The sequence below is a fragment of the Adiantum capillus-veneris genome, chromosome 19 (genome assembly GCF_014529385.1).
Source record: "Adiantum capillus-veneris isolate H3 chromosome 19, ASM1452938v2, whole genome shotgun sequence".
Lineage (NCBI taxonomy): Eukaryota > Viridiplantae > Streptophyta > Polypodiopsida > Polypodiales > Pteridaceae > Adiantum > Adiantum capillus-veneris.
The window spans coordinates 86,993,924-87,005,275 of NC_140949.1; positions in this window are offsets into that span (position 1 = coordinate 86,993,924).

An 11,352-nucleotide genomic window follows, 5' to 3' on the forward strand; every position below is an offset into this window, starting at 1 on the left:
AGCTACGTGCACCATTGTGAGGGCTCATTTGACAAAAAGGCCTTAGGCCAACCAAGTAAACACGTTTAATAGTATATCACCCAACTAGAGTGATTCTTTAGTTGTATGAGAAGGAGAGGAGGGGTAGAGTGAGTAGGCGCTACGATTTTCGATAAAGAAAAGAAGAGGAGAAATTAAGACAGTTCTCCTCATGCAAACTTTGAGGAGGTCTTGATTGCAAGCGCGCAGAGGTTGAGGAGGTCCTGATTGTAGTCTCGCGGACGGAGAGTAAGAGAGAGAGATTGAAGAGTTTCATGTCCAGGGCGTCATCTAGTCTTGGAATTGATGGCAAGGTGGCGTGCGAAGGGGAAGGGTGGGCGAAGAGGCTGCAAGCGTAAACCTTTTTTTATATGTAATGGGATGAAGTGGAGTCCTTCAGGCCTGCGGCTCTAGTGGTTAGACGGAGCTCATAGAGTCGAAAACTTAACCTGAGTGAGATCGAATCCTCCCAACTCATTCCTTTTATTAGGTAAGGGTAATAAGATTCCCTCCCAACTCATTCCTTTTATTAGGTAAGGGTAATAAGATTCCCTTGAGATGTAAGCAGGGAATCTGTGAGCTAAATGAATATAATAAGTAGAAGTCACTAACACAATTTGATGACCATTTGATTTAGAAAGCACAAAAAAGAACATCGATGAATCAAAAACATAAGAAAGCAAGAGAAAATCTGAATTTTACTAGGCAAGGGACGTTTTACTATAGAATGGACATAATTTGGGTTGAAAAGAGAGACCCAACATTGAATTTATACATAATAATAGATTATTTGATGTTTATAATGCAAGTGCCGATGTAGAAACATTGGATGATGTTGGATAGATGATTAACATTTTTGCATGTGTGCATAGGTAGGGGACAAAGAAGTAGTGTGAAACAAATTGTTGTGTCAATCAAAGATGAACAAGGATCCCATTAGATTAATTTATTTCTATAGTCTCAGTTAATGTGACTATGTTTGCAATCTATATGATATCTCCGAGCTTATTTCTCACTAAAGTTTGATATCTTGCTTTTGATATATTGAGATGTATCTTACGTTTTCTTTCTTCTTTTTTTTTCAAAACTCACAGATGTGAGTGTGTTGATATTAATAAAATAAGATAAATACAGACTTTCCTTGCTCCTCATTCGAGCTAGGGCTACCAAAAGACCATCGAGGAGAGAGGGAGCATAGGTACACCTACCAAAAGACCAAAGAGGACATAGGAGCATAGGTACACCACAAAAATACAAAGAGCAGACAAACCATAACAAGCTAGAGGTGCAACGGACACCCAATCATGAGATCCCCTCTAGCAAATAGGAGTACATCGGCTAGAGAGGGAGCCACCCTCAGACCAAGACTGTGATAGGTGATTGCATTTGCAAAAAGGCTCTCTTTGCACATATGGTTAAAACAACCGACAACCTCCTCGCCAAATCCATGTTGGACATATGTTGCAATTTCAAGGTGCAAGCATAGGTGATTGCATTTGGAGAAAGGCCTTACCTTTGCATCTGACTAAAATAGCCAAGAGCTTTCTTGTGACAACCATGTTGGGCATATCCTACAATGAATAGAGAATTAGAGAACTTGACAATAGTTGAGGACCGGATTTATGTGGAGCTGGGTCCCCCCTCCAATAGGCTTTTGTATTATAGATTCTCCGATAAAGAGAGACTTGGTATAGTACGATCTTTGTGTTCCTTGTGACCTTGGTGATGCTATGAAGATGGAAAGCTTCATGCATTACGGGCATGACATAAACTTTGTAAAAGCATTAACCATCCCCGGCCTCAATCCCAAGGTCTCAAACACCTTCAAAGGTGGAGAGAGCTAGTGGGGAATGAGGGTAGGGAAGAGGAAGAAGAAACGTTCATAGGAGAAAGAAATAGTTGCTCACTTATCATCACTCTTCTTACTAGCATACATAATAGCATAGTAATGAAGATGGAGAAGATGGAAAGCTTAAGCATTGAATCATGGCTCTTGGTTGGATTTGCATTCCATAACCAAGAGTGTTGGTGTAGGCTCTCAACTTCTCAACAAGCTCGGAGAAAGAGATAGAGTTCTTCCACTTTCACCAAGTGAGAATGTTTAAAAATGAGTCTGTGAGAGGGTGTATATCCCCAAGAACACCCCTTGCTTGCTTTGGTCTACCCCTCCTTTTTGCTCAAGCTTGAAGCTCATTGGACCCCTTTAAGGCTAGCCAATCACGTGCATAATGCATTTCAAGCAACATGGGTAGCATTAGGATAAGTGTCCTCCTTACCTCTTTGAGGGAGAGAACTTGAAAATATCTAGATATTTGTTGAATTGAACTAGAAGCTCATTGGACCCCTCTTTAGCCAAGCCAATAGGATTCAAGCACACCATGTGGCTAAGCATAGGGAAAGCTTGACATGTGTCCATGTGTCCCTTGAAAAGGGGGTGCCCTTTGGATGAGTGGAAGGTTAAGTCAAAGATTTCCCTAACTTTGGGGATTTCCCCCTTTTTACTCAAGCACCTTACCTCCCATGCATGGGAAGCTTATCAAGCACCTTCCTCATCAAGCATGACAAACACCTCAAGCACCTTAGTCAGCAAGCACCTCAAGCACCTTAGTCAGCAGGCACGACAAGCACCTTACTCATTAAGCATGACAAGCACCTCAAGCACCTTAGTCACCAAGCATGAGAAGCACCTCAAGCTTGGGCCGAGTTCCCACCTCAAGCGTAGCCCTAGTTTTCCTAAGGCGTAAGGACTTTTAACACTAACCTTTGGAGGTCTTTAATGAAGCTAACCCTAAAGTTTTTTAAGCTCCATTATATGCACGTTGCTCTTTGATAGACTCCCACCTTTTGGACTCCTATTGAGATGTGACCATCTCTCCTCTTGGTCCCTTGTTGAGATAAGTGTAGAAGCACTTATTACACATTGCTCTTTGGTAGACAATCTCCTTTCGGACCCCTGTAACCATCTCTCTTCTTGGTCCCCTGCTGAGATAGGTCTAGAAGCACATGTCTCTATTCTAATTCTTGTTCATGTTTATTCTCCCACATTAAATGATTAGTTTAATATGAGAAAATCATTTGGGTTAGTTAGATATTAGATTTTCTGACAAGTCTTGTGTACTAAGGGGTTGTTGGAGATAGATTTTGTGCTTGGTGGTGCTTTGGTCAATATGTATATCAAATGTGTTGCACTCATAAAACCATGAAAAGTCCTTGATGGACACTCTCTCCGGAATTTCATCAACTAAAACACATTGATTGGCCATTTTCCCAACATTGTTGAGGCAAGGAAACTTTAGGCTATTTTACTTGGATGTGAACGGAATGCCTTTTGCCAAATACATTCACCTATGCTTGCACCTTGAAGGCCGCTCGACATATGTAAGCCATTGACATGGGTGAGAGAATTAACACGGAGATTGATGGTCAGGGGTTATTGGCTAAAGATGTTGTGCCTGGTGGTGCTTTGTTCATGCCAAGTTAATTAAGTATAATGGTTATGTTGACCCTCTATGTTCTCAAAGTAGTCTCACAAAAATGCTCTCTTTAATTCTCCTAATTCCGCTATTCTCAAAGTTCATTGGCCAATTTCCATTACATTGGTATCAGAGCTATTGGTTTCTCTTTTCTTGCTTAAGAAGAGAGGTCCTTAAGTTGTCCATGAAAGGTTGGGCCTGTTTATTGCAATAGGGTAAGTGGGACAGGGATCTATTATCTTGGTTGAGAAGTACTTAGTTCGAGGTACACCGTTGGGAACTATAGTCTTAATAATGGAGTCTCTCGGCGCTTGCCTTTGGCTTAACCATTATTGAGCTACTAGCAAGCTCAACAATAACTATAATCAACCGAGCAATGTTAGACCCACTCAACTAGTCTTTGCAATCAACAACGTCTAAACCACGGGTGTAGCTGCTTGAGGACTAATTTTCAAAGGTAAATAAGAGTAGCAACTAAGGTTTTTTTGGGTACCAAATCACAAAGTAATTTTATACATAAAATTAATGAGCATGGCTGACAATAACCAAGAGAGTAGAATGAACATTGATAACTTTGATCTTGCAAGTGTGAGCAAGTCACAATGAGACTACTAGTCAAGGGTTGTTGAGACAAACGTCATGCTTGGCAATGCTTTGAACATCATATATGTCAATAGGAAAACTCTTTGAATGCATAATTACAAGATACATTCATCAAGGGTAGGTCCAACAACTTTAAGCTGGTTTAGTCCTTACATCAACATGTATGTAAATAGGCAAACTCTTTGAATGTATGCAAATGCGAGCAATCAACATGTGGGTACCTATGCTTACTTCTGTTAAGGTAATTGGTATTTTGCATGATGCTCGTGTGAGAAAGTCACAATAAGACTAGTAGTCAAGAGTGGCAATTATCATGTTTGGCAATGCCTTGGACATCATGTATGCCGATATGCGCCTTCAAATGTATGATTAACAAGATATGTTCATCAAGGTTAGGTCCAACAACTTTAAGCTGGTTTAGTACTTCCATCACATCATTGATGATCTTTCTCTTTAGCATATCCATGTTTGTAGTATATGCATGCTAGGAAGATATGCCCATCAAGAGTAGGCATGTGGTCTTGTGTACTCGGGAGTTGTTGGAGATAGATTTTGTGCTTGGTGGTGCTTTGATCAATTTGTATGCCAAATGTGATTCCCTTACAAAATCATGAAATGTACTTTATGGGCATCATCTTTAAGACATATTTTCATGGAGTGCATTGTCTGCAATGGGTTGTTGGTAGGATATGCCCAAACATAGTTGTGGCAAGGACACTCTTGGTTGTTTTAGTCAGATGCAAAGGGAAGGCCTTTCTCCACAAGTAATCACATATGCTTACACCTTGAAGACATCTGGCCTTATGCAAAACATTCACACAAGTGAGAAATTTCACAATGAGATTGTTGGTCATGGACTGTTGGAGACACATGTTGTGCTTGCCCATCAACAGTAGGGCACGTGGTCGTGTAATGGAAATTAGCCCATGAACTTTGAGAATAGAAAAATTAGGAGAATTAAAGAGAGCATTTTTGTGAGACTGCTTTGAGAACATAGAGGGTGAACTTAATTAGCGGTAGCAACATAACCATTATACTTAATTAACTTGGCATGAACAATACTTTTGCAAGAGAGAGAGAGAATTAGAGAACTTGACAACAATTTAGGAACGGATTTATGTGGAGCCGGTCCCCCCTCCAATAGGCTTTTGTATTAAAAAAATTTCCCATAAAGAGAGACCTGGTATAATACAATCTTTGTGTTCCTTGTGACCTTGGTGATGCCGTGAAGATGGAAAGCTTCATGCATCACGAGCATAACATAAACTTTGTAAAAGCATTAACCATCCCCGGCCTCAGTCCCAAGGCCTCAAACACCTTCAAAGGTGGAGAGAGCTAGCGGGGAATGAGGGTAGGGAAGAGGAAGAAGAAACATTCATAGAAGAAAGAAATAGTTCCTCACTTATCATCACTCTTCTTGCTAGCATACATAATAGCATAGTAATGAAGATGGAGAAGATGGAAAGCTTAAGCATTGAATCATGGCTCTTGGTTGGATTTGCATTCCATATCCAAGAGAGTTGGTGTAGGCTCTCAACTTCTCAACAAGCTTGGAGAAAGAGATAGAGTTCTTCCACTTTATGAGTGTGTGAGAGGGTGTATATCCCCAAGAACACCCCTTGCTTGCTTTGGTCTACCCCTCCTTTTTGCTCAAGCTTGAAGCTCATTGGATCCCTCTAAGGTTAGCCAATCACATGCATAATGCATTTCAAGCAACATGGGTAGCATTAGGACAAGTGTCCTCCTTACCTCTTTGAGGGAGAGAACTTGAAAATATCTAGATATTTGTTGAATTGAACTAGAAGCTCATTGGACCCCTCTTTAGCCAAGCCAATAGGATTCAAGCACACCATGTGGCTAAGCATAGGGAAAGCTTGACATGTGTCCATGTGTCCCTTGAAAAGGGGGTGCCCTTTCGGTGAGTGGAAGGTTAAGTCAAAGATTCCCCTAACTTTGGGGATTTCCCCCTCTTTTGTAGGGTCTCTTTTTGACTCAAGCACCTTACCTCCCATGCATGGGAAGCTTATCAAGCACCTTCCTCATCAAGCATGACAAACACCTCAAGCACCTTAGTCAGCAAGCCCGACAAGCACCTTACTCATCAAGCATGACAAGCACCTCAAGCACCTTAGTTGACAAGCACCTCACGCACCTTAGTCACCAAGCATGAGAAGCACCTCAAGCTTGGGCCGGGTTCCCACCTCAAGCATAGCCCTAGCTTGCCTAAGGTCTAAGGACTTTTAACACTAACCTTTGGAGGTCTTTAATGAAGCTAACCCTAAGGTCTTTTAAGCTCCATTATATGCACATTTCTCTTTGATAGACTACCTCCTTTTGGACTCCTATTAAAATGTGACCATCTCTCCTCTTGGTCCCTTGTTGAGATAAGTCTAGAAGCACTTATTACACATTGCTCTTTGGTAGACAATCTCCTTTCGGACCCCTGTAACCATCTCTCTTCTTGGTCCCCTGCTGAGATAGGTCTAGAAGCACATGTCTCTATTCTAACTCTTGTTCCCATTTGTTCTCCCACATTAAATGGTCCATTTAATATGAGAAAATCGTTTGGGTTAGCTAGATATTAGATTTGATGACATTACCTCTCTCTTGAAATCGTAGTCGTCCTCGACTATGAGGTAGAGAAGATAAAGCCTAGTCATTAGTCCATGTTTCTTAGCGGGTAGAGGATCCCTTTTTACCATACGACATCATTCCAAGATGGATGACTAATCCATTTGGTGCTTGGGAGACTTAGCTGCCGTAAGCATGTTTGCTCTTTAGTCCATATCATACTTCCAAAGTAGAGTGACAAGCTCTACTAGGTGTTTGGGAGACGTCGTCACCACAAACATGATCCTAAGCATGCATACTTCTTAAATTTTGTGCACAATAAAAGAAAGATAATGAGTCTTATACGACAAAACATTGTTCATTTAAAATGCATTTTCATATGCTTACCTTAAGGCATCATTTGTCAGCATTGACAAGGTTCATATTAATCTTAAGCTAGGTTCCTTGCATCCATCTAGCATCTTTCAAAGGATAATTCTTAAACTTAATAAGATATCGTCTTACCGTTTCTTAATACCTTGTCTTCATGTTGTAGGATGGACTCAGATTGAAGTACTTCTTCTTGATCTCTTCAATTTTTGGAGGGTTTGTAACTATTTCTTCTTTTGGTGGCACTCCTTTGTAAGGCTTAAGTAACCTCTCATGGAAGACATTGTGCATGAGCCAATAGTTGGGAAACTTTAATTGATAAGCCATCTCATTGATTGTCTTAAGAATTTAAAAAGGACCATAGTATCTTTTTGCTAGTTTAGCATAATACTCTTGGTGGCCCGTAGGATTCTTGCCCGTAGTATGCCTTAGACGAGCCTTGAGAAACTTTAGCAGGACCCAATCATTTTCCTTAAAGGCTAAGGCTCTTCTGTGCTTATTAGCAGTAACCCTTTTTGCCTTTGCTTCAAGATGGATATAACCTCTTTAACCTTTGGAAAAGATTCTTGTGCGTCTCAACTATGTTCATCAGCGCGAAGATCTTCCCATGTACTTTAAGTAGTAAGGGACTTTTGGATCTTCCCTCTTTGACCTCGAAAGGTGCTTTCCCCATAGAAGTATGTACAATGTCGTTGTACGCATACTCTATAAGAGGTAGGTACTTCTCACATTGAGAACGTTGATCTACGTCCTAGATTCTCAAAGAGACCCTTCCAGAAATTACTGGTTATTATAGGATCTATGTCCGACACTATGGATGTTGGCAAGTCATGATACTTGAAAATTTGAGATCTAAAGAGGGTTGTTGTTTGATGTGCCTTAATAGTCTTTTTGACAGACATAGAGTGTGTTTTCTTGTTAAGCATGTCGACTGAAACAATCCAAGTTGCTTCTATCGATCAAATTTCAATTTTTGGTATACCACACATTTTGAAACATACTCTTGTATGTGTATGTTTCATGGTAGACCAACAGAAATACATTTCTACTCCTCAAAGAGTAGATTATGGAATCCCTCTTTGCCCTACATAAGGAGAAGCATGGGATTCATACGTGACTTTTTTATTTTATGGGTGAGTAACACATAGCCTATTGCCATTTGGAAGATAACCATCCTTCAAGGTGAAGGGTTCTTTTTTCTTCCCTAATGCAAAGGCTGTAATTACATACTTAAAGTCTCGGTCACTAGCATACTCATCTATTATAAAAGATAGATCATTGTGAGTTGCTATAGACACCACATTTACCCTTGGCCGTTGTGAAAGTGCAGCGACCACTTGATTGTGCTTGCCAGCAATGTGAGCAATATGAAATTTAAATTGCGAAAGAAACTTTGCCCACCTCATTTTTTTGTCAGAGAGCTTGGTTTGCGTTGTTAGGAAATAAGACGTAGCTAAATAGATAATTGAGTAGATTACTTAATGGAGAGAGACAGATTTATATACACGAGATTGTAGAGTAGAGAGAGAGAGAGAGAGAGAGAGAGAGAGAGTACACACGATATACGTGGTTCACCCAATGTGGGCTATGTCCACGGGAAAGCAGCCACTCAATGGCTTTAGTACTTCAAAACAAGAAGTAGTTTACAAAGGGATTATACCCTTAATGGAGCTTCCGCCTTGCTTCACTCTCACCACCTCACACTCACCTTGTTGCATCAACTTCACACTACGAAACGTGTGTAGAAATGGCCTCCTTTTATAGGCCAAAAGGGCTGCCCTCTCTTATGAGAGACAACCATGTGTAGCCGCCCTTGTGCGAATAAGTCCAAATCAGACCCTCCAATCTGCCCATGTGTGGCCGCCCTTGAGAAGACAAGTCCGCTTTTGAATTCGGCCACCGGCCATTGACTTCCGACCACCGGCCAACCGACCGGTTGTTTTCCGACCACTTTTCGGCCGCCGTCCGGCCATAATATTCCGGCGAAAAAGAATATTCTGGCGAAAAAAAAAGTCTCGGGGACCTCCGCCCCCGAGGCCTTTAAAGTTGCCCCTGATTCTTGTCCGTGAAAATTTGGGTTTCCGGTGAGTGATTTTCGTTCACGCACGATGGCTTCTCCTCATAATGGGGGCCTTACAAATGTGCGCTTTTACCACAGAAAATTACAAGGGTAAATCAGGCTCCATACTTAACAATCTCCCACTTGGAGACTGATCTCCAAACCAAACCTGTGACTGCTTTCCATTCTGGCTTCTTATCCTTGAATGCCGATTGAAGATGAGCAAAAGCTCAACTTCTCCTTGTTGACCACCTTTGTAAACATGTCTGCAGGATTTTCACTTGTATGCACCTTTCCTAGCTTTAGTTGTCCCTCCTCCAAAAGAGTGCGTATGAAGTGATATCTCACCTCAATGTGCTTTGTCCTTGAATGAAAGGCTAAGTTCTCTGCAAGATGGATAGTGCTTTGGCTATCACTGTACAAGACACAATTGTCTTGTTTGAATCCAAGCTCTTCTATGAATCTGTGAAGCCACATAATTTCTTTGCTTGCCTCCGTCATTGCTACATACTCTGCTTCCGTGGTAGAAAGTGAAACCACTTTCTGCAGCTTTGAAGCCCAGCTTACTGCTGTGCCTCCAATCGTGAACACATAGCCAGTAGTGCTCCTTCTAGTATCTTTGTCACCTTCCATATCTGCATCAGCATACCCTTCTAGAAAAATATCAGTTCCTCCAAAATACAAAGCATTTGTTGTTGTCTCTTTTAGATACCTAAGTATCCACTTCACAGCTTGCCAATGCTCTTTACTTGGGTTGTCCATGAACCTACTCACAACTCCCACTGCATGTGCAATGTCTGGCCTTGTCCAGACCATAGCATACATTAGAGAACCTACCACTGTAGCATATGGAACTTTAGACATATAGGCTATCTCCTCTTGTGTCTTTGGACACATATCCTTCGTTAGTCTAAAATGACCAGCCAAAGGTGTAGAAACTGGTTTTGCATTTTGCATTGCAAACCTTTCTAGTACCTTCTTGATGTAATCTTCTTGAGATAGCTTTATTGTCTTCTTCGTCCTGTCCCTTGATATTTTCATACCAAGTATCCTCTTTGCAGCACCTAAATCTTTCATTGAAAAAGATTTGGACAGCTCCTCTTTTAGGTCTTTGATGTCCTGCATGTTAGCACTTGCAATCAACATGTCATCAACATACAACATTAGGATGATGAATTTCCCATCTCCCAAATTCTCCGTGTAGACGCAGTGATCCGAGTTGCATCTTGTGAATCCATGATCCAACATCCATCGATCAAACTTCAAGTACCATTGTCTTGATGCTTGCTTTAAACCATACAAGCTCTTCTTTAATCTGCAAACCATTTTCTCCTTACCTTTTACTTCATACCCCTTTGGTTGAAGCATGTAGATTTCCTCCTCTAAGTCACCGTGAGGGAATGCCGTATTTACATCCATTTGCTCGAGATTTAGATCATGAGCAGCCACAAGGCTTAAGACAAGCCTAATTGAGTTCATTTTTACAACAGGAGAAAATATTTCATTGAAGTCAATACCTTTCTTTTGAGAAAAACCTTTTACCACAAGCTTAGACTTGTACCTTTTCTTCCCACCTTCTTCTTCCTTTAGCTTGTACACCCATTTGTTTTGAAGTGCCCGCTTACCTTTAGGCAACTCAACCAACTCCCATGTTTGGTTGCAATGTAGTGAGTCCATCTCCACTTGCATGCTCTTCGTCCATTCTTCTTTGGATTCATGTTGCATAGCTTCTTCATATGATTCCGGCTCTCCAGAATCTGAGATCAAGAGATGGTTGAACGAAGGAACAAACCTTTCTGGAGGTCTACTTGCTCTTGTAGATCTTCGGGGAATAGGTTGAGGCTCCTCATTTGGTTGACGTTGTTGCACATTGTCACCATTTGTAGTCCTTGAGTCTTCACCGTCCTCAAGCTCCATGTACTCATCACCTGTTTCTTTTGTTTGTTTTCTTTCCAAGTAATCTTTGTACATATTTTGTTCGTTAAAAATTACATCCCTACTCCTTAAGATTTTACCATCTTCAGGATTCCATAGGCAATACCCAAAGTCTCCTTCTCCATAGCCAATGAAGAAACACTTTTTGGACTTTGCATCTAACTTTGATCTTAGGCTTCTATCTATGTCCATGAAAGCCTCACACCCAAACACTTTGAAAAATGCATAATTCACCGGTTTACCTGTCCATGCCTCTTCTGGAACTCCCCCATCCAATGCCGTTGAGGGTGACCGATTGATTAAGTACACAGATGTACTTACAGC